The 23,337-nt window shown below is 38.8% G+C and overlaps 1 pseudogene; it reads left to right on the forward strand.

The window, feature by feature from the left end:
- Positions 1-22,343, forward strand: part of LOC129025832 (RNA-binding motif protein, Y chromosome, family 1 member B-like) — a 28,444-nt pseudogene extending 6,101 nt beyond the window's left edge.
- The last annotated feature ends 994 nt before the right edge of the window (positions 22,344-23,337 follow it).

Genomic DNA, 23,337 nt, shown 5'->3' on the forward strand with positions numbered 1-23,337 from the left:
TATCCTTGATGAACATTGATGCAAAAATCCTCAATAAAATACTGGCAAACAGAATCCAGCAGCACATCAAAAAGCTTATCCACCATGATCAAGTGGGCTTCATCCCGGGATGCAAGGCTGGTTCAATATACGCAAATCAATAAATGTAATCCAGCATATAAACAGAACCAAAGACAAAAACCACATGATTATCTCAATAGATGCAGAAAAGGCCTTTGACAAAATTCAACAACCCTTCATGCTAAAAACTCTCAATAAATTAGGAATTGATGGGACGTATCTCAAAATAATAAGAGCTATTTATGACAAACCCACAGCCAATATCATACTGAATGGGCAAAAACTGAAAGCATTCCCTTTGAAAACTGGCACAAGACAGGGATGCCCTCTCTCGCCACTTCTATTCAACATAGTGTTGGAAGTTCTGGCCAGGGCAATTAGGCAGAAGAAGGAAATCAAGGGTATTCAATTAGGAAAAGAGGAAGTCAAATTGTCCCTGTTTGCAGATGACATGATAGTATATCTAGAAAACCCCATTGTCTCAGCCCAAAATCTCCTTAAGCTGATAAGCAACTTCAGCAAAGTCTCAGGATACAAAATCAATGAGCAAAAATCACAAGCATTCTTATACATCAATAACAGACAAACAGAGAGCCAAATCATGAGTGAACTCCCATTCACAATTGCTTCAAAGAGAATAAAATACCTAGGAATCCAACTTACAAGGGATGTGAAAGACCTCTTCAAGGAGAACTACAAACCACTGCTCAAGGAAATAAAAGAGGATACAAACAAATGGAAGAACATTCCATGCTCATGGGTAGGAAGAATCAATATCATGAAAATGGCCATCCTTCCCAAGGTAATTTACAGATTCAATGCCATCCCCATCAAGCTACCAATGACTTTCTTCACAGAATTGGAAAAAACTACTTTAAAGTTCATATGGAACCAAAAAAGAGCCCGCATCGCCAAGTCAATCCTAAGCCAAAAGAACAAAGCTGGAGGCATCACGCTACCTGACTTCAAACTATACTACAAGGCTACAGTAACCAAAACAGCATGGTACTGGTACCAAAACAGAGATATAGATCAATGGAACAGAACAGAGCCGTCAGAAATAATGCCACATATCTACAACCATCTGATCTTTGACAAACCTGAGAAAAACAAGAAATGGGGAAAGGATTCCCTATTTAATAAATGGTGCTGGGAAAACTGGCTAGCCATATGTAGAAAGCTGAAACTGGATCCCTTCCTTACACCTTATACAAAAATCAATTCAAGATGGATTAAAGACTTAAATGTTAGACGTAAAACCATAAAAACCCTAGAAGAAAACCTAGGCATTACCATTCAGGACATAGGCATGGGCAAGGACTTCATGTCTAAAACACCAAAAGCAATGGCAACAAAAGCCAAAATTGACAAATGGGATCTAATTAAACTGAAGAGCTTCTGCACAGCAAAGGAAACTACCATCAGAGTGAACAGGCAACCTACAAAATGAGAGAAAATTTTTGCAACCTACTCATCTGACAAAGGGCTAATATCCAGAATCTACAATGAACTCCAACAAATTTACAAGAAAAAAACAAACAACCCCATCAAAAAGTGGGCGAAGGACATGAACAGACACTTCTCAAAAGAAGACATTTATGCAGCCAAAAGACACATGAAAAAATGCTCACCATCACTGGCCATCAGAGAAATGCAAATCAAAACCACAATGAGATACCATCTCACACCAGTTAGAATGGCGATCATTAAAAAGTCAGGAAACAACAGGTGCTGGAGAGGATGTGGAGAAATAGGAACACTTTTACACTGTTGGTGGGACTGTAAACTAGTTCAACCCTTGTGGAAGTCAGTGTGGCGATTCCTCAGGGATCTAGAACTAGAAATTCCATTTGACCCAGCCATCCCATTACTGGGTATATACCCAAAGGACTATAAATCATGCTGCTATAAAGACACATGCACGCGTATGTTTATTGCCGCATTATTCACAATAGCAAAGACTTGGAACCAACCCAAATGTCCAACAATGATAGACTGGATTAAGAAAATGTGGCACATCTACACCATGGAATACTATGCAGCCATAAGAAATGATGAGTTCATGTCCTTTGTAGGGACATGGATGAAATTGGAAATCATCATTCTCAGTAAACTATCGCAAGAACAAAAAACCAAACACCGCATATTCTCACTCATAGGTGGGAACTGAACAATGAGAACACATGGACACAGGAAGGGGAACATCACACTTCAGGGACTGTTGTGGGTTGGGGGGAGGGGGGAGGGATAACATTGGGAGATATACCTAATGCTAGATGACGAGTTGGTGGGTGCAGTGCACCAGCATGGCACACGTATACATATGTAACTTACCTGCACATTGGGCACATGTACCATAAAACCTAAAGTATAATAATAATAATAATAATAATAATAATTACAATAAAAGAAAAAAAAAAAAGAAAATGAAAAAAAAAAATTACTTCGTCTCACATATTTTATTATGTAAAAATATGTGCATATAAATTATCAGAGTTTTCAGGGGGAATTAAGAGTTTAAGGAATTTTGGCTGACTTTGGAATACTGGAAGGAAGCGGCCATGTGCAAATCTATGGAAAATATTTTGGGCCCAGAAATAACAAAAGAAGTTTCAAGGTAGGAACAATTGGCAATGTGCCTGCAAGAGGTCTTGGAAGGGATTTAAGATTTTCCCCCAAATAACAAAAGCCATGCAATTTTTAAATCAATTTATTACCTGAACTGTTTTCAAAAATTGCTGTGGCCTATAGAAAAGATTATCCTGAAAAGTGTTATTGTGAAATTAATTAGGATATTTAAGCATTTCGGAGAAATTACATGAAATACTATATTAATAGTTGTTTCTTAGGGGCATGTCTAAGGCAATATAAGAAATGAGTAAGGCAAGAAAACTTAATGAGATCAAACAAGGATCACATTTACAGAAACATTTCTAGAGTAAATATAGAATTGTAAATCATATGGGGACATTTTATGTAAGTGCTAGCAGATCAAACAAGAAACAACTCATAATAACTAATGTGACTAATCACTTTGAATAAGTAACCTCATTTTTTTAAATGACACAAGTTTTGTTGGGACACTGAAACTTTTAAATCAGTGATGTGAACACAAAGAAGAAGTGGGTTATATATTGTAAAAAACAGATGTGCCACATTCTTCCATAGAATGAGTGATGGGTTAATCTTTTTGTTGTTGTTGTTATTTGACGGTTTTTTTTTTTTTGTAAATAATGGAGATATTTTCAAGGACTTTGAATAATAGAATTTGTGTTTGATCCCTTAATGAAAGGCATGTGCTCAGTAAATGTCTCAAATCTGGCATTGTGAAAGATGTGTTCGTTTTAAGAGAAAAAAAAGTTTGCTTTAGGAGAAAATATCTAGAATTGAGCTATAGTTAATGTAAAAACGTTTGTAAAATGTGCTTAGCTTAAATTTGCCAATGTTATTGATAGTACCCTTAATACTTTTAGTCTTTGGATGGAAAAGCAATAAAAGTAGAACAAGCCAAGAAACCATCTTTTCAAAATTGTGGTAGGTGGAGACCACCAACTTCTTCACGAAACAGAAGACCTTCAGGAAGTCTGAGATCTGCAAGAGGAAGTAGTGGAGGAACAAAAGGGTGGCTTCCTTCAGATGAAGGACACTTGGGTAATGTTTTTAAATATAAAGATGGAACCATAGGACTGAAAGAAAATAAATTTGAAGATATCGAAATTTCCCAATTTTATTTATTATCTTTATGAACAGAAAATTATTGATAATAAGCACAATTATCTCTAACTACTAAATGTGTATTTTGAGAATGATTGAATTAATATCTAAAATTCATTTTAAAGTTATAATAAATTTGCATTAAAATAACACAAATTTAAAACTGAATTGAGTTTATGAATGCTGTTTGTACTCAACAGGTATTCTGCAGAACTGATTTATATTCATTATACTTTAGAGTTTTCTAATTTGGGGCCCAGAACTTCATATTAGTTGTACTATCAAGATATGATGGAATATTTAAAACTTTCCAACAGGAAAAAAGTAACTCAGTACTTAAGATTGATTTTGTAATATTTGTTTTTTTGTGTATACATGTGCAAACATCTATGAAAATATATTTTGTAATTTTGATATGGAGGGTTTGTACATTGGCCTGCTATAAAGCATTTTCAATTTAAGAAATGTAGAACTTTAATTTCCGAAAAGAGTTTGTGACTCTGGAAAGGTCTAAAAACCATTGATTCACAGATACGTATGTATCTTTATTTACAGGAGGATGAGTCACTGAAAATGATATTTATTAGTGATTTACACTATAGAAATGAGGGGTCAATTTTTACATACCAAAGAAAAACAAACCATGTATTTAAAAAAAAAAAAAAAAAACTATTGGATGGGCTGGGCAAGGTGGCTCATGCCTGTCATCTCAGCCCTTGGAGAATACAGGGCAGGTGGACCACGAGGTCAGGAGTTCCAAACCAGCCTGGTCAACATAGTGAAACACTGTCTCTCCTAAAGATACAAAATATTAGCGAGGCGTGGTGGTGTACACCTGTAATCCCAGCTACTCAGGAGGCTGTGGCAGGAGAATCACTGGAATCTGGGAGGCAGAAGCTGCAGTGAGCTGAGATCACACCATTGCACTCCAGCCTGGGGGACTGAGCAAAAGTACATCTCAATAAATAAATAAATAAATAAATAATAAATCTACCAGTTAACTTGTATTATCTATTAACCAACCTTCAAAAATATAACATTTAACTTGATGTTTTAATAACCAGATGTGTAATTAATTGGAGTTTTTTTTTTTTAAGTTGAAATTGTAGTGTTTCCTCTATTTTAAGATGCATAGCTTCATGGCTATTTTGTGTCCATTGATCTTGAGAGTGAGGTTCAATAACACTCTGCCATGTATGAGAATGTGCATATTCTAATGTAAGATTCTAACCTGTAACACCACCTGGCAATTGGCATATATCTATATTTTTTGTAGATATATAAAAATATTGTTATATTAATATGCAATTCTGAAAATTATTAAAATTTAACATAGTGTAATCTGAAAATTAGTGTTTCATAAAGGAATTGTAAGAATTCTACATTATGTTAACAAATTTGAAGATACTGTATTTTCGCGATGTGTCACTTTTTGATATTGTAAATATTTGAGTTTCTTTGAATAGAATTTAGTTTATCTTTATGATATGCTTTGAAAATGTTTCCTCATAACAGAATGATATAAACAGTCATTTATCATTTTTCTTTTAATATTTTAATGTATATTATACTTAGATATTTTACTGATTGATATCTGCTCCCTGTTCACTCCTCACTTTTCCCACATCTCTCTCTCACACCAATATATTATGATTCTTGAATTTCTATCTAGATTTTCTAAATGGACTTTTATTGTTTGAACTGTACTAATTTCATATACAAATGTTAGTTTTATTAGTTTAGACAAATATGAATTTGTAAGATTATACTATGTAGAAAGTCTTTATAAACAACTAAAACTTAGCCATTTAAGAAACAGTGATGTTAGTTAACTAAAAAATATTGTTTGAAATACAGATGATGGTGGATACACTCTTGATCTCAACATGAGTTCTTCTAGGGGAGCCATTCTAGTTAAAAGAGGTCCATCTTCAAGAAGTGGAGGTCCTCCTCCTAAAAAATCTGCTCCTTCTGCTGTGGAAAGAAGGAATAGTTGGGTGGGAGGCCAAGGTAAATGCTACCTGATAGAAAGAACTTACTTTTTGTATGACTAAAAATGAGCTATTTTAACTGGATGCTTAACTTTAAGTTCATCAAACAAAATAAAAATGACATATACATTGGAAAAATTACTGATCGATAGCTTTTATTATAGTTTCTATCTCACTGGGTATATTTTAGATTTATGGTGAAGAAATATTCCAGCTTCTCACTGCAGATCAAAGAAGGGATTGGAGTGAGGCCAACATTCCTTTTCATCCTGTGTTGCTAGCAGATTCCCCTCAATTTTTCTAAAAGTTCCTAGCAGTTTTCTTTGATGGTAGGCTTCTTCATCTAATGAATTCTTCCATTTCCTAGGTTCCCTGGTAATGTTCCCCTGGTGTCCCAAGCTAAAAATTGCTTGTTGAGTTTCTTTGTTGGGTTGGAGTCTTGCTCTTACCAGGTCAGAGTGCATTGGTGAGATGATGGCTTACTACAGCCTCAAATTCCCGGGCTCAAGCAATTCTCCTGTTTCAGCTTCCTGAGTTTCTGCAACTATAGACATGCACCACCATACCTAGCTAAATTCTTTCTTTCCTATATTTTTGTAGAGAGAGGATCTCACTGCATTGTCAAAATTGACATTAGATGGGTTTTTGGTGTGGATGTTCTTTCTGTTTGTTAGTTTTCCTTCTAACAAACAGGACCCTCAGCTGCAGGTCTGTTGGAGTTTGCTAGTGGTCCAACCAGACCTTGTTTGCCTGGGTATCGGCAGCGGCGGCGGCAGAACCATGGAATTTTGTGATCCACGAATGGTGCTGTCTGGTCGTTCCTCTGGAAGTTTTGTCTCAGAGGAGTACCCGACTGTGTGAGGTGTCAGTCTGCCCCTACTAGGGGGTGCCTCCCAGTTAGGCTGCTCAGGGGTCAGGCATCAGGGACCCACTTGAGGAGGCAGTCTGCCTGTTCTCAGATCTCCAGCTGTGTGCTGAGAGAACCACTGCTCTCTTCAAAGCTGTCAGACAGGGACATTTAAGTCTGCAGAGGTTACTGCTGTCTTTTTGTTTGTCTGTGCCCTGCCCCCAGAGATGGAGCCTACAGAGGCAGGCAGGCCTCCTTGAGCTGTGGTGGGCTCCACCCAGTTTGAACTTCCCAGCTACTTTGTTTACCTAAGCAAGCCTGGGCAATGGTGGGTGCCCCTCCCCCAGCCTTGCTGCTGCCTTGCAGTTTGATCTCAGACTGCTGTGCTAGCAATCAGCAAGACTCCGTGGGTGTAGGACACTCCAAGCCAGGAGCGGGATATAATCTCCTGGTGTGCCGTTTTTTAAGCCCCTTGGAAAAGTGCGGTATTAGGGTGGGAGTGACCCGATTTTCCAGGTGCCCTCCATCACCCCTTTCTTTGACTAGGAAAGGGAACTCCCTGACCCCTTGCACTTCCAGAGTGAGGCAATGCCTCACCCTGCTTCGGCTCACGCACGGTGCGCTGCACCCACTGTCCTGCGCCCATTGTCAGGCATTCCCTAGTGAGATCAACCCAGTACCTCATATGGAAATGCAGAAATCACCTGTCTTCTGTGTCACTCATACTGGCAGCTGTAGCCTGGAGTAGATAAAACCACAAAGATGGGGAAAAAACAGAGAAGAAAAACTGGAGACTCTAAAAAGCAGCGTGCTTCTCCTTCTCCAAAGGAACGCAATTCCTCACCAGCGATGGAACAAAGCTGGACGGAGAATGACTTTGACGAGTTGAGAGAAGAAGGCTTCAGATGGTCAAACTACTCTGACCTACAGGAGGAAATTCAAACCAAAGGAAAAGAAGTTAAAAACTTTGAAAAAAATTTAGACAAATGTATAACTAGAATAACCAATACAGAGAAGTGCTTAAAGGAGCTGATGGAGCTGAAAGGCAAGGCTTGGGAACTACGTGAAGAATGCAGAAGCCTCAGGAGCCGATGCGATCAACTGGAAGAAAGGGTATCAGTGATGGAAGATGAAATGAATGAAATGAAGTGAGAAGGGAAGTTTAGAGAAAAAAGAATAAAAAGAAATGAACAAAGCCTCCAAGAAATATGAGACTATGTGAAAAGACCAAATCTACGTCTGATTGGTATACCTGAAAGCGACGGGGAGAATGGAACCAAGTTGGAAAACACTCTGCAGGATATTATCCCTAATCTAGCAAGGCAGGCCAACGTTCAGATTCAGGAAATACAGAGAACGCCACAAAGATATTCCTCGAGAAGAGCAACTCCAAGACACATATTTGTCAGATTCACCAAAGTTGAAATGAAGGAAAAAATGTTAAGGGCAGCCAGAGAGAAAGGTTGGGTTACCCACAAAGGGAAGACCATTAGACTAACAGCGGATCTCTTGGAAGAAACTCTAAAAGAGAGAAGAGAGTGGGGGCCAATATTCAACATTCTTAAAGAAAAGAAATTTCAACCCAGAATTTCATATCCAAGAAACTAAGCTTCATAAGTGAAGGAGAAATAAAATACTTTACAGACAAGCAAATGCTGAGAGATATTGTCGCCACCAGCCCTGTCCTAAAAGAGCTCCTGAAGGAAGCACTAAACATGGAAAGGAAAAACCGGTACCAGCCACTGCAAAATCATGACAAATTGTAAATACCATCAAGGCTAGGAAGAAACTGCATCAATTAATGAGCAAAATAACTAGCTAACATCATAATGACAGGATTAAATTCACACATAACAATATTAACTTTAAATGTAAATGGACTAAATGTTCCAATTAAAAGACACAGATTGGCAAACTGGATAAAGAGTCAAGACCCGTTAGTGTGCTGTATTCAGGAAACCCATCTCACGTGCAGAGACACACACAGGCTCAAAATAAAGGGATGGGGGAAGATCTATCAAGCAAATGGAAAACAAAAAAAGCAGGAGTTGCAACCCTAGTCTCTGATAAAACAGACTTTAAGCCAACAAAGATCAAAAGAGACAAAGAAGACCATTAAATAATGGTAAAGGGATCAATTCAACCAGAGAAGCTAACTATCCTAAATATAGATACACCCAATACAGGAGCACTGAGATTCAGAAACAAGTCCTGAGTGACCTACAAAGAGACTTAGACTCCCACACAATAATAATGGGAAACTTTAACACCCACTGTCAACATCAGACAGATCAACGAGACAGAAAGTTAACAAGGATACCCAGGAATTGAACTCAGCTCTGCACCAAGCAGACCTAATAGACATCTACAGAACTCACCACCCCAAATCAACAGAATATACATTTTTTTCAGCACCACACCACACCTATTCCAAAATTGACCACATAGTTGGAAGTAAAGCTCTCCTCAGCAAATGTAAAAGAACAGAAATTATAACAAACTGTCTCTCAGGCTACAGTGCAATCAAACTAGAACTCAGGATGAAGAAACTCACTCAAAACCGCTCAACTACATGGAAACTGAACAACCTGTTCCTGAATGACTACTGGGTACATAATGAAACGAAGGCAGAAATAAAGATGTTCTTTGAAACCAATAGGAACAAAGACACAACATACCAGAATCTCTGGGACACATTCAAAGCACTGTGTAGAGGGAAATTTATAGCAATAAATGCCCACAAAAGAAAGCATGAAAGATCCAAAATTGACACCATAACATCACAATTAAAAGAACTAGAAAAGCAAGTGCAAACACATTCAAAAGCTAGCAGACAGCAAGAAATAACTAAGATCAGAGCAGAACTGAAGGAAATAGAAACACAAAAGACCCTTCAAAAAATTAATGAATCCAGGAGCTGGTTTTTTGAAAGGATCAACAAAATTGACAGACCTCTAGCAAGACTAACAAAGAAGAAAAGAGAAAAGAATCAAATAGACGCAATATAAAATGATAAAGGGGATATCACCACCGATCCCACAGAAATACAAACTACCATCAGAAAATACCACAAATACCTCTACGCAAATAAACTAGAAAATCTAGAATAAATGGATAAATTCCTTCAGCCATACACCCTCCCAAGACTAAACCAGGAAGAAGTTGAATATATGAATAGACCAATAACAGGCTCTGAAATTGTGGCAATAATCAATAGCTTACCAATCAAAAAGAGTCCAGGACCAGATGGATTCACAGCCAAATTCTACCAGAGGTACAAGGAGGAACTGGTACCATTCCTTCTGAAACTATTCCAATCAATAGAAAAAGAGGGAATCCTCCCTAACTCATTTTATGAGGCCAGCATCATCCTGATACCAAAGCCTGGCAGAGACACAACCAAAAAAGAGAATTTTAGACCAATATCCTTAATGAACATTGATGCAAAAATCCTCAATAAAATACTGGCAAACCGAATCCAGCAGCACATCAAAAAGCTTATCCACCATGATAAAGTGGGCTTCATCCCTGGGTTGCAAGGCTGGTTCAATATACACAAATCAATAAATGTAATCCAGCATATAAACAGAATCAAAGACAAAAACCACATGATTATCTCAGTAGACGCAGAAAAGGCCTTTGACAAAATTCAACAATGCTTCATGCTAAAAACTCTCAATAAATTAGGTATTGATGGGATGTATCTCAAAATAATAAGAGCTATTTATTACAAACCCATAGTCAATTTCATACTGAATGGGCAAAAACTGGAAGCATTCCCTTTGAAACTGGCACAAGACAGGGATGCCCTCTCTCACAACTCCTATTCAACATAGTGTTGGAAGCTCTGGCCAGGGCAATTAGGCAGGAGAAAGAAATAATGGGTATTCAATTAGGAAAAGAGGAAGTCAAATTGTCCCTGTTTGCAGATGACATGATTGTATATCTAGAAAACCCCATTGTCTCAGCCCAACATCTCCTTAAGCTGATAAGCAACTTCAGCAAAGTCTCAGGATACAAAATCAATGTACAAAAATCACAAGCATTCTTATACACCGATAACAGACATACAGAGAGCCAAATCATGAGTGAACTCCCACTGACAATTGCTTCGAAGAGAATAAAATACCTAGGAATCCAACTTATAAGGGACGTGAAGGACCTCTTCAAGGAGAACTACAAACCACTGCTCAATGAAATAAAAGAGGATACAAACAAACGGAAGAACATTCCATGCTCATGGGTAGGAAGAATTAATATCGTGAAAATGGCCATACTGCCCAAGGTAATTTATAGATTCAATGCCATCCCCATCAAGCTACCAATGACTTTCTTCACAGAATTGGAAAAAACTACTTTAAAGTTCATATGGAACCAAAAAAAAAGCCCGCATAGCCAAGTCAATCCTAAGCCAAAAGAACAAAGCTGAAGGCATCACGCTACCTGATTTCAAACTATACTACCAGGCTACAGTAACCAAAACAGCATGGTACTGGTACCAAAACAAAGATAGAGATCAATGGAACAGAACAGAGCCTTCAGAAATAACACTGCATATTTACAACTATCTGATGTTAGACAAACCTGAGAAAAACAAGCAATGGGTAAAGGATTCCCTATTTAATAAGCAGTGCTGGGAAAACTGGCTAGCCATACGTAGAAAGCTGAAACTGGATCCCTTCCTTACACCTTATACAAAAGTAATTCAAGATGGATTAAAGACTTAAACGTGAGACCTAAAACCATAAAAACCCTAGAAGAAAACCTAGGCATTACCATTCAGGACATAGGCATGGGCAAGGACTTCATGTCTAAAACACCAAAAGCAATGGCAACAAAAGCCAAAATTGACAAATGGGATCTAATTAAACTAAAGAGCATCTGCACAGCAAAAGAAACTGCCATCAGACTGAACAGGCAACCTACAAAATGGGAGAAAATTTTTGCAACCCACTCATCTGACAAAGGGCTAATATCCAGAATCTACAATGAACTCAAACAAATTTACAAGAAAAAAACAAACAACCCCATCAAAAAGTGGGTAAAGTACATGAACAGACACTTCACAAAAGAAGACATTTATGCAGCCAAAAAACACATGAAAGTACGCTCACCATCACTGGCCATCAGAGAAATGCAAATCAAAACCACAATGAGATACCATCTCACACCAGTTAGAATGGCAATCATTAAAAAGTCAGGAAACAACAGATGCTGGAGAGGATGTGGAGAAATAGGAACACTTTTACACTGTTGGTGAGACTGTAAACTAGTTCAACCACTGTGGAAGTCAGTGTGGTGATTCCTCAGGGATCTAGAACTAGAAATACCATTTGACCCAGCCATCCCAATACTGGGTATATACCCTAAGACTATAAATCATGCTGCTATAAAGACACATGCACACGTATGTTTATTGCTGCACTATTCACAATAGCAAGGACTTGGAACCAACCCAAATGTCCAACAATGATAGACTGGATTAAGAAAATGTGGCACATATACACCATGGAATACTATGCAGCCATAAAAAACGATGAGTTCATGTCCTTTGTAGGGACATAGATGAAATTGGAAATCATCATTTTCAGTAAACTATCACAAGCACAAAAAAACCAAACATCGCATGTTCTCACTCACTGGTGGGAATTGAACAATGAGAACACATGAACACAGGAAGGGGAACATCACACTCTGGGGACTGTTGTGGGGTGGGGGGAGGGGGGAGGGATAGCGTTAGGAGATATACCTAATGCTAAATGACGAGTTAATGAGTGCAGCACACCAGCATGCCACATGTATACGTGTGTAACTAACCTGCACATTGTGCACATGTACCTAAAACTTAAAGTATAATAATAATAAAATAAAATAAAAATTAAAAAAAAAACTGACATTACATCCCAGGGCTCAAGCAGTCCAGCTGCCTCAGCCTTCCACACTGGCTCACAGTGTGAGCTGCTAAACCTGGCCATCTAGCTTCTGAGACGTCAATAATGCTTATGTGCAAGGCATTCTTATTGCTTATATGAAGACCCAAGAGAACTACAAGAGCATTTAGCAGAAAAGGAATCACTGGGCTTAAATATTATTTAAAAATAAATTTAAGGCTTGAAAAGTAGACATTAAGGAGTCCAATATTCTTAAGTTAAGTAGATATCACAGAAGTGCAGAGTTGTGAAATATAAGGGGATATAAATCAATAATTACAATTGTATCAGGATGTTTAAACGTTAACACAAAATCCTTAGTGTAGGATTTGAAATTATTTGAGGACAGAATTTAGAACTAAGCCCCATGAAGTGAGCAGTAGGATTGAAAAGAAGTTGTATTTTTGAGAAGGAAGAATTGTAAGATTCCAGACTGAAAGAAGAAAGTAAGACAATAAATAAAATTTCTTAACAAAGAAGTCTAAGCAGAATAAATTAAAATTCTTACTTAGTCCTCCATCCTAATATGGAAGAAATTGAAAACTGCTATTTTTAATTTTACATTTCATATGTAGAGTGTCAGTGAAATTAGGTATTTATTGACTTCAGGATACACAAGCCAACACATTTCCATTGGAAAATTAGCCAGTGAACATATTATAGGTGAAAGACTGAGCACTAAGGAATAGCTGGTGAAGAGTATACTAAAGGAGAACCTTTACTATTTTGAAATAGCAACAATGTTGTAACAACACCTTTAAAAGTACTGCTTATTGCAGTAAAAGTAAATCCTGGCAATCATTAGAAAATCTCCACTAGTACATTTTAATTTGTCAACATTTAAGATACAGCCAGCCACTTAGAGATAAAGGAGAACTTTTATGTAAAAACTTAGCATGCAGTTGTTCAAAGGTAGCAGTATTTGTGTGTGTGAGATGAACCGAACAACAAATGAAAATTTACCTTCTTCAGCTGAGAAAGAATAACATATGTAAACTTTAAAATCGGTGAAGAGTTTGTTGGTTTTATATGTTTTTCCTGTGTCATTAGTAGTCATCAGTAATTCATATGAAAAGGAAAATAATAGCTAAGTTATTATTAAGCATTAAAAATGAACTTTTACCTGAGAATTCATGTCAGCCTTCAGCTTTGTTAGAAGAACTGGCCTTGGTGGGAGCCAAGGGATTATCCAAAGCCATAAGAAATATTCAGAGTCTCATGACTTTCTAGTAATTTAGGGAACAAAGAACTGAGTTATAAACGAACTAATTTTAAAAAGTTGTTTGAGAGAAGCAAAATAGTATTTCAGATTTGGTATTCTTTACACAATGTTCCATCATTTTAATTTTAAAGGTCCCATATCACTTGGGAGACAGAATTATGGAGGTCCTCCAAACAGACAGCCAATCTTTTCCTGGAGAAATAACCATATGTCACCAAGAGATGATGGTTATGCAACTAAAGATAGGTAAAGGAAGAATGAAAAAAAAGTTGATTTTTTTGTTGTGGTGATGAAATTCACATAACAAAATTAAATATTACATGGTAAACAGTTAAGTGGCATTAAATACATTCTGTGTTGTGCAGCAACTACCTCCATCCAGTTCCAAGACATTTTCTTTACTCCAAACTAAAACTCCAACTACCGGTTAAGTAGTCCCTTTCATTTTCTCCCTTCCCTCAGCTGCTAACAGACACCAATCTATTTTCTGCCTCTAAACTTACCTGTTGTGCATGTTTAATGTTAATGGGCTCACACATTACACCACTTTTTATATCTGTCTCCCTTCCTTTTGCATGATGTTCTGAAGGTTCATTTACATTGTAGCACTTCACTCCTTCCACAAGCTATTAACCCATTATTTTATTTGGGTTGTTTCCACCACAGTGTGTCTATGCACCAATATTTGTTTGAGTACACTTATTCAATTCTGGGTGTATATGTAAGTGGAATTGCTTGGTCCTATGATAATTCTGTTTGTTTTCTTGAGAAACCACGACATTTCTCCATAGTAGCTGTATCATTTTCCATTCCAACTAGCATTGTATCAGGGTTGCAATTTACCTACATTCTCTCAAACACATGTTATTTCCTTATTTTTAAAATTTATTGCCATTCCAGTGTGTGTATGAAGAATGGTATCTCATTTTGGATTTAAGACTCATTTTCTGAATCTCTCATTATGAGTATCTGTTCCATGTGCTTTTTAGGCATTTGCCTATTTTTTTGGAGAAATATCTGTTTAGATGTTTGACTTTTTAATTTTGTTTAAATTTTAAGTTAGTTATGTTTTGGACACTAGAAGGTGAAAATTTAAAATTTGTTGCTTAAACTTACGCGCACAGAAATCATCCAAGATCCCGAGACACTAGGGATTATGCTCCACCACCTAGAGACTATGCATACAGTGATTATGGTCATTCTAGTCGGGATGAACATTCCTCTAGAGTATATAGGTACTATAACTTTTTCTACATTTGTCAAATAGAATTCTTAACTTGTTCATTCCAACTAACATTGTATCAGGGCTCCAATTTATCTACATCCTCTCATACACTTGCTATTTCCTGCTTTTTAAAATTTATTGCCATTCTGGTGCGTGTGTGAAGCATGCTATTGGGTCCGGAATTGGTAGGTTCTTGGTCTCACTGACTTCAAGAACGCAGCGGCGAACCGTCGCGGTGAGTGTCACAGTTCTTAAAGGCGGCGTGTCTGGAGTTTGTTCCTTCTGATGTTCAGATGTGTTGGGAGTTTCTTCCTTCTGGTGGGTTCCTGGTCTCTGGCGGGGTGAGGGCGGGAGGATGGCTGGGGTGGTGGGGGAAGGGCGGGGGTGGCGGGGGAAGGGCGGGGGTGGCGGGGGAAGGGCGGGGGTGGCAGGGGGAGGGTGGCGGGGGGAGGGGAGCAGAGCTGGGGTGGGGGCTCAGGCATGGCGGGCTGCAGGTCCCAAGCCCTACCCTGCAGGGAGGCAGCTAAGGCCCCGCCAGAAATTGAGCACAGCAGCTGCTGGCCCAGATGGTAAGCCCCTCACTGCCTAGGGCTTGCGGGCCATCCTGCCCCTCCAGTGCGGTGTCCGCTGAGCCCACGCCCACCCGGAACTCGCTCTGGCCCCCAAGCACCTCGCGCAGCCCCGGTTCCCGCCCGCGCCTCTCCCTCCACACCTCCCTGCAAGCTGAGGGAGCCGGCTCCAGCCTTGGCCAGCCCAGAAAGGGGCTCCCACAGTGCGCCGGCGAACTTAAGGGCTCCTCAAGCGTGGCCAGGGTGGGCACCAAGACCGAGGAGGCAATGAGAGCGAGCGAGGGCTGCAAGGGCTGTCAGCACACTGTCACCTCTCAGTATCTCATTTTGGATTTGAAATGGATTTTCTGCATCACTGATTATGAGTATCTGTTCCATGTGATTTTTGGGCATTTGCCTATTTTATTTGGACTAAAATTTATTTAGATGTTTGGCCCTTTAATTGGGTTTTAGTTGTAATTTAGTGACGTTTTGGATACTAGAAGCTGAAAGTTTAAAATTCGTTGTTTAAACTTATGCACACAGAAATCATCCAAGTTCCTGAGAAACCAGGGATTATGCTCCACCACTTAGAGACTATGCATATCGTGATTATGGTCGTTCTAGTCAGGATGAACATTGCTCTAGAGGATATAGGTACTATAACGTCATCTGGATTTATTAAATAGATTTCTTAAATTGTTCATTCTGACATTAAGAAAATTTTTTTTTCAGTTTAGTGATAGTGGTGGCTACGGTGAGGCCTATGGTAGAGATCATTCTGAACATCTAAGTGGAAGTTCTTATAGAGATGCATTTCACAGGTATGGTAAGGATCCTGGATGGATTTGTAAATTATAGAATTATATTTAATAGACCAGATTGTTATTTTAATGAAATTCTAAGGAAAGTTATGAAGGATAAATATAATGTGCTTAAATATTGAGTATTGTTAACAATATAAAACGTAGGAGACGATATGAAGGTGAGGACTTCAAGTTCAGAAACTGTGACTCAACGTTTACTTTAGAATTAAACTTGGCAAGCTTCAAAATACTATGCTTACACTTCTTTTAAATAAAACCTACTATTGCAGGCTTAATTAATATCCTGTCAACAAAGGCAGAGGAAAGCAGATATTTCCAAATAGTACTTTAACTAATTCATGCTTTAGTGGTAGCAGTAAAAATGTTTAAATGTAGTCCAACATATTATTTTATCAACCCTTCAGGGACCTCTCATGGTGCACCACCTGCACGAGGGCCTCGGATGTCTTATGGTGGAAGCAGCTGCCATGATTATAACAATACATGAGATAGATATGGCAGAAGTCAGGAGAGTTACTCAAGGAGCTGTGGTGATTTTTATTCTTGTGGTCATGAGCATGTTGGCAGACAAGACCAAAGGAATCCACCTTCTCTGGACAGGGTTCACCCTGCTCCTCGTGAAGCATATGGTAGCTTAAGTTATGTGGCATCTACAGGAGATGATGGGGAAAGTCGATCTGAAAAAGGAGACTGAAGCAGATGTTAAAGCAAGTATTCAAAATAATAGTTATTGCATACCAAACCTTGTTTGCAAATCAAAAATTGACGTGTTATTTCTGCATTGTTACCTGAATATTACTAAAAGAAACATGTTGGTTTTGTGGAGAGAGGTAGATGCTAACTTCCTCCATGAATTTTTTGAAGTATTCAAAGGAAAAGGAATTTTTTAAAAATTAATTTCATACTTGTTAATGCTATTTGAAAACTATCTGTTTAGATGTAATATCTACATTAAAATTTTCAGAATGAAATGTTACGTGTAATGCAAAATGGCTGATGTTATTGCTTAGCTGTACATGCTTAAAAACAAATTCAGTAGGAGAGTAAATGGTGGTGTTGAACATTTTCCTTTGTTTCTTTGAACATAAATAAATACAAAATTAGGCATATGTTATGTCTTCTTGCAAGCTGCATAAGTTTTCTAATTAGGCTGTTTCTCTTTAAAAATTTACAAGCTTAATATGTTTGAGAAGTTTTCAGAAAGACTACAAAACTATCTACCTCACAATTAAACATTTTATTTTTTAGAGGAATAGTATAGGTGAAAGGAAATAATTAGATGTGGTTGATACTAAAGTTTAAGACATCTGGAACATTCTACTTGAAGCATTCTGTGACTGAAGGGGGATAATGGTAATGAAAATTCTTTTTTACCTAAATCAAAAGTGAACCAGGTAAGTTTCTCAAGCGCATAGCATAATGAAATTAAATGTTCCTAGTTTAAATAGTGGAAAGTAAGTGTTTTGTCTTGGGAGGTACTCATGTTAATTTTTTCATGAAAGTTTTGACAATGGTTGCTGTAAGTAATGGTTTAGTAATAAGTTCTTACAAATAGGAAAAATCTAGAATAGTTGGGATTTTATCTATTTTTTTTTTTTTTTTAGATGGAGCGTAGCTTTGTTGCCCAAGCTGGGGTGCAGTGGCTCCATCTTGGCTTACTGCAACCTCTGCCTTCTAAGTCTAAGCTATTCTCCTGCCTCAGCATCCTGAGTAACTGGTATTAGATATGTGTGCAACCACAGCTGGTTAATTTTGTGTATTTTTAGTACAGACAGTGTTTCACCATGTTTGCCAGGCTGTTCTTAAAATCCTGATCCACGTCCTTGGACTCCCAAAGTGCTAAGATTACAGGCATGAGCCACCACTCTCAGCCTATCAGATTTAATTGATATGAATGGAAACGCTTAAAACTCATACTTTTGGGAAAGTGAAGTGTATAAAACATAAAAAACAGCATAAAGTTTCAGATAGGATGGCTTAAAGGCATAAGAAATCATCGAATGATAAAAATAAAAAGATTTGGACCTAAATAATTAAACCAATTAATTTTCCTGGTTAATTCATGTATTTTCATGAAGTTCCAGAAATACAGGAAGTTCCAGAAGTTTCACAGTCTATAATTCTTATAATTAACAGACTAATCCACAAGAAGGAGTATTTTCTTGAGAAAATTTTGACAAGATCATCACTTTTTATAGGGTAACGATGTAAATAATTTTAAAGGGAAAGTTACAAACTTTGATTTTCAAGTGAGTTACTTATTTATGACCTTGTGTTTTCATTTACCTGTAACATAGGATTGTGAGGATGAAGTGAAAAGATAAAACTCCCTGGTCTTGGGTATCTTACTGTCCAGGTGTGATGGCTCAGGTCTTTAATGCCAACACTTGGGGAGGCCGAGGTTTGCAGATCACTTTAGATCAGGAGTTGAAAACCAGGCTGACCAACACCATGAAACCCTATCTTTACCAAAAATACAAAAAATAGCTGGGTGTGGTGGTGCATGCCTGTAGTATGTTACAGTTAATTGAGAGGCTTAGGCAGGAGAATCGTTTGAACTTGGGAACCTGAGGCTGCAGTGAGCCGATATTGCAGCATGCGCGTTAGCCTGGGTGACAGAGGGAGACTCCATCTCAAAAATAATTATATAAATCAACAAATATATAAATTAGAGTATTTTTCAGTTCAAGCACTTATCATTTCTTTTTTCTTTTTTAGAGACAGGGTCTCACTCTGTTGCCCAGCCTGGACTGCAGTGGCACCATCGTAGCTCACTACAGCCTTGAACTCCTGGGTTCAAATGTACAAGCCTTCCATTTCAGCCTCTCAAGTAGCTGGAATTACTAACACACACCACTGTGCCCAGCTTTTGTGTTTGTATGTATGTGGTAGGGACAATGCTTTGGATATATTGTTCAGGCTGGTCTCAAACTTCCAGGCTTAACTAATCCTCCTTCCTTGACCTCCCAAAGTGTTGTGATTATAGCTGTGAGCCTCTGAGTCTGGCATGTCATTTCTTGGTGTGAGCGACATTCCACTTTTGCTCTTTTAATTGTTTTGAGATATATAATAAATCATCACTAAGTGTTCTCATCCTGTGCTATGGAATACTAGATCTTATTCCTTCTAAGCAACCATAATTTAACCCACCCCAACCCCTCTTTGATCCCTTCCTTACCAGTCCACATTACTTGTATCAAAATATAGCATGTATGCCAAAAGTATCTACAATTGTTATGTACACATTTTTTTTAAAATAAGTAAAAAATTAATAAAAAGGGTGTCTCCAACAAGGTGATAAAATAGGAGGCTATAATTTGTTCTTTCATCCACAAATGCAACAAATAAGCCATACCCACATCAATTCCCTATGAGATAAACTCAGAAACAAGTTGGGATACTCTTGCACATAGGATTATGAAAATATTCACTTAAAAAGAGGTAAGAAAAACTGAATCCTGATCTTGTTCTAGAGTTTATGTCTGAGCCAGTGCCCTAGAATCAGTAGGGAACTGTTATTTCACAGCTTTTCTCAGAGGACTGAAGTACTAAACCACATATGTAATGCCCCATCTGTTAACAGCTGCTTCACAATGAAATGATTCCTAACTTGCCCGTCTCTGGATTCTAACACAGATTGGCATTCATCACTCTCCTAGGACCTCCAAAATAAAAGAGTGATTTAAATATACATTCAAACACTTCTGAAACTGTTTCCTCCTGGCTTACTTGATCTCAAGCAGTCAAGAAAGCTCAGCTCCCACTTTGTACCTCGAAGAACTTAGATTGTACGTCTAACGCCTTGACTTCTTTATTCTTTTTTTCTTTTAAGATAGAGTCTTGCTCTGTCACCCAGGCTGGAGAGCAATGGCATGATCTCAGCTCACTGCAACCTCTGTCTCCCGGGGCTCTAGTGATTCCCCTGCCTCAGCCTCCTGAGCAGGTGGGATTACAGGTACCTGCCACCACACCAGGCTAACTTTTGTATTTTTTAGTAGAGACAAGGTTTCACCATGTTAGTCAGGCTGGTCTTGAGCTCCTGACCTCAGGAGATCCATCTGTCTCAGCCTCCCAAAGTGCAGGGTTTACAGGCCTGAGCCACTGTACCCGGCCATATCTTGACTTTCATAGCTTCTGCCCAGGTATCTTGCTTCTAATCCTCCTGACTTTTGGATCTGTAAAGGTCCTCTGAGAGCATGCACATAGGCATTTCTCTTCAGTCTTCATCATAACTCACTCTAGCAATATACTGAGCTTCTAAATTTTACTTCCAAGAGGTAAAATTACCAAATTTTGGTAGTACCAAAATTACCCAACTATGGCCCTGACTTCTCAGGTTGCGGCCTGAGAGTTTGAAAACTAACTTGCCAATCTCTGGAAGCTAATGAAGCATAGTTTTTTGTAGTCCCAGGATTCTAAAGAGAAAAAAATGATTATTTTACAATAACTCTGCATGATTTTTAAACTAGCGTATTGATATAGTTTGGACATTTGTCCCTCCAAGTGTCAGGTTTAAATGTGGTCCTCCACACTGTAAATGGCACATAGTGGGAGGTATTTGTTTGTGTCATGGGGCTGGATCCCTCATAAATGGCTTGGTGCCCTCGCCAGGGTTAAGAATTGAGTCTTCCACTGTATTGGTTCCCACAGTGGAGCTTACATCCAAACAGGTTATTGAAAAAAGCCTGATAACCTTCTCCCCTTCTCTCTCTTGCTCTCTCTACATGTGACATGCCTGTTTTCCTTTTACCTTCTGTACTGAGTGGAAGCCTCGGAAGGCTCTCACCAGATGTGGATGCTGGCACCACATATCTTTTACAGCCTGAAGAACCAGAAGACAATGAAAGCACTTTTCTTTATAAATTTTCCAGCCTCATATTCTTTTATAGGAACACAAACCGACTAAGACATGTATCTCTGGCTGATAACTTGCCTATATCACTAAGCAGTGGAGATCAGCATTCACTATTTCCTGCATTCCATAGAGAACAAAGAGGTGGTTTTCAATGGTCCTGTGAGCTCTTCCTTAAATCCAGCCCTTGGCTTGCTCTAGCTTTCAGCTTCTCCAGGGACGTACTCTAAACTTTTAAACTCCTCCATTAGGACCAGTATATATATATATATTTTGAGATCGAGTCTCACTCTGTCACCCCGGTTGGTGTGCAGTGGCGTGATCTCAGCTCACTTTGACTTCCATCTCCCAGGTTCAGGAGATACTCCTGCCTCAACCTTCCAAGTAGCTGGGACTACAGGCACTTGCCACCAGGCCCGACTATTTTTTTGGGTATGTTTAGCAGAGAGGGGATTTCACCGTGTTAGCCAGGACGGTCTTAACCTCCTGACCACGTGATATGCCTGCCTTGGCCTCCCAAAGTGCTGGGGTTACAGGCGTGAGCCACTGTGCTTGGTCTATACCAGTCTTTTAACTTGCCTGTTTCTAGGGTCAATGTGCCAGAATAGGCATTCTGTGATTCTGCCAATTCCCACCCTCTCCACAAAAAAAAAAAAAAAAAAAAAAAAACCTCAACTCAACTATTGTTAGATAAGGACACCTTAGTGAATGATTCTATAACTTGGGATTGGATCTATGACACATTTTTCAACTGTGGATCTGAGAATAACCACACACATAGGATAAAAAAACAGTTTTAATTTGATGTTTTTTCTCCTCCCCAGACAAGCACAGTGTTGCATACAAAAAATTTCCCTGGACTCAGAGTTTCTTCACAGAGGAGAGAGTTGAAGGTGCCTTTTCTTTTCCATTTTGCAATTCTTCACATGATGTTCTCTCTAGTCTTACCCTGTGGGAAATATTGGGGTTATCAGACAACTGGTGTCAGTTAGAAACAAAGTACATGGTTGGGGCTCACAGTAACCGTAACAGTGATCTTACTTGTAGCTTTGCATTCCAGCCAGCAGAAGTGCACCATCAGAGAAACTAGGCAGCAGCATCATTCTGCAGTAACCAACCATGGTTGATGGGTATGCCAGGCTCAAATCACTGGCCAACTGCCAAATCCCATCTTGGTTTTCTCTGCAAAACTTCCAAAGCTGTGACAAAGAGGTAGCTTGGTGATTAAACACAGAAGAGGCATGTTACCCCACCCAAACCTAGGTCATACTTTTGACCATCCTAGCTCTGTATGCTCCACCCATCCCCAGGCTGACTAGCAGAAGCAATTTAGTGGTTAAGGATGAAGTTTCTGGCCCTACCTAGACCCAGTGGGCAAGTAGCTTATATAATAATCCTTGGTACACCTGGAAAGAAGTTCACTTCTGATATATCTAATGGAAATCACTGGGGCGTTAGAATCTCTAGAGCATGCGACTTTATTGAGAAACAGAGAATCCCAATCTCATCTCCAGCCCCTCCCAGTGCTGCTGGGAAGCAACTACGGTGCTGGGGAACATGCCTATCTGAGCCAATGAATGTAGTCTATCCAGGTTCTGTCTAGCAGAAAATGGATCTAGACCGTCCAGCCTCTGCCCACTATGGGGAAGACCCACTCTCAGTTCTGGCCCTTCCACTTTAGTCAAGGAACCATATCTTTGAGAAACTTTCTGGGCAATATGCAACTTTCTTAGCAGAGACCAGGCTCTAAATGATCTATTCAAGAGCAGATGTCAAGGGAGCTGATTGTCAGCCCCAGGCCCTCTTGCTGCAGACAGAACTAGCCCATCTGTGCAGGGACCTTCCAGTAACCATCACAGCCAAAATTACAAGCATGCCATTCTCTGTTCCACAACAGGATCTAAGTGGATCCAGTCTCAGCTCCAGCCTGTCCAATTTCAATTTCTGAAATGGAATTATTAGTAATAAGTAACCAGCAGCAAAAAACAAAAACAAAAAAAAAACAGGAACTGATAGATTCAGGATGAATTCTACAAGATCTACAAAAAGCTGCATCATATTCCATTGTGTGGGTGATCCTAGTTTTGTTCAACTGGTTATGTATGCATGCTTACGCACACA

Source organism: Pongo pygmaeus, chromosome Y, assembly GCF_028885625.2.
Source record: "Pongo pygmaeus isolate AG05252 chromosome Y, NHGRI_mPonPyg2-v2.0_pri, whole genome shotgun sequence".
Taxonomy (NCBI): Eukaryota; Metazoa; Chordata; class Mammalia; order Primates; family Hominidae; genus Pongo; species Pongo pygmaeus.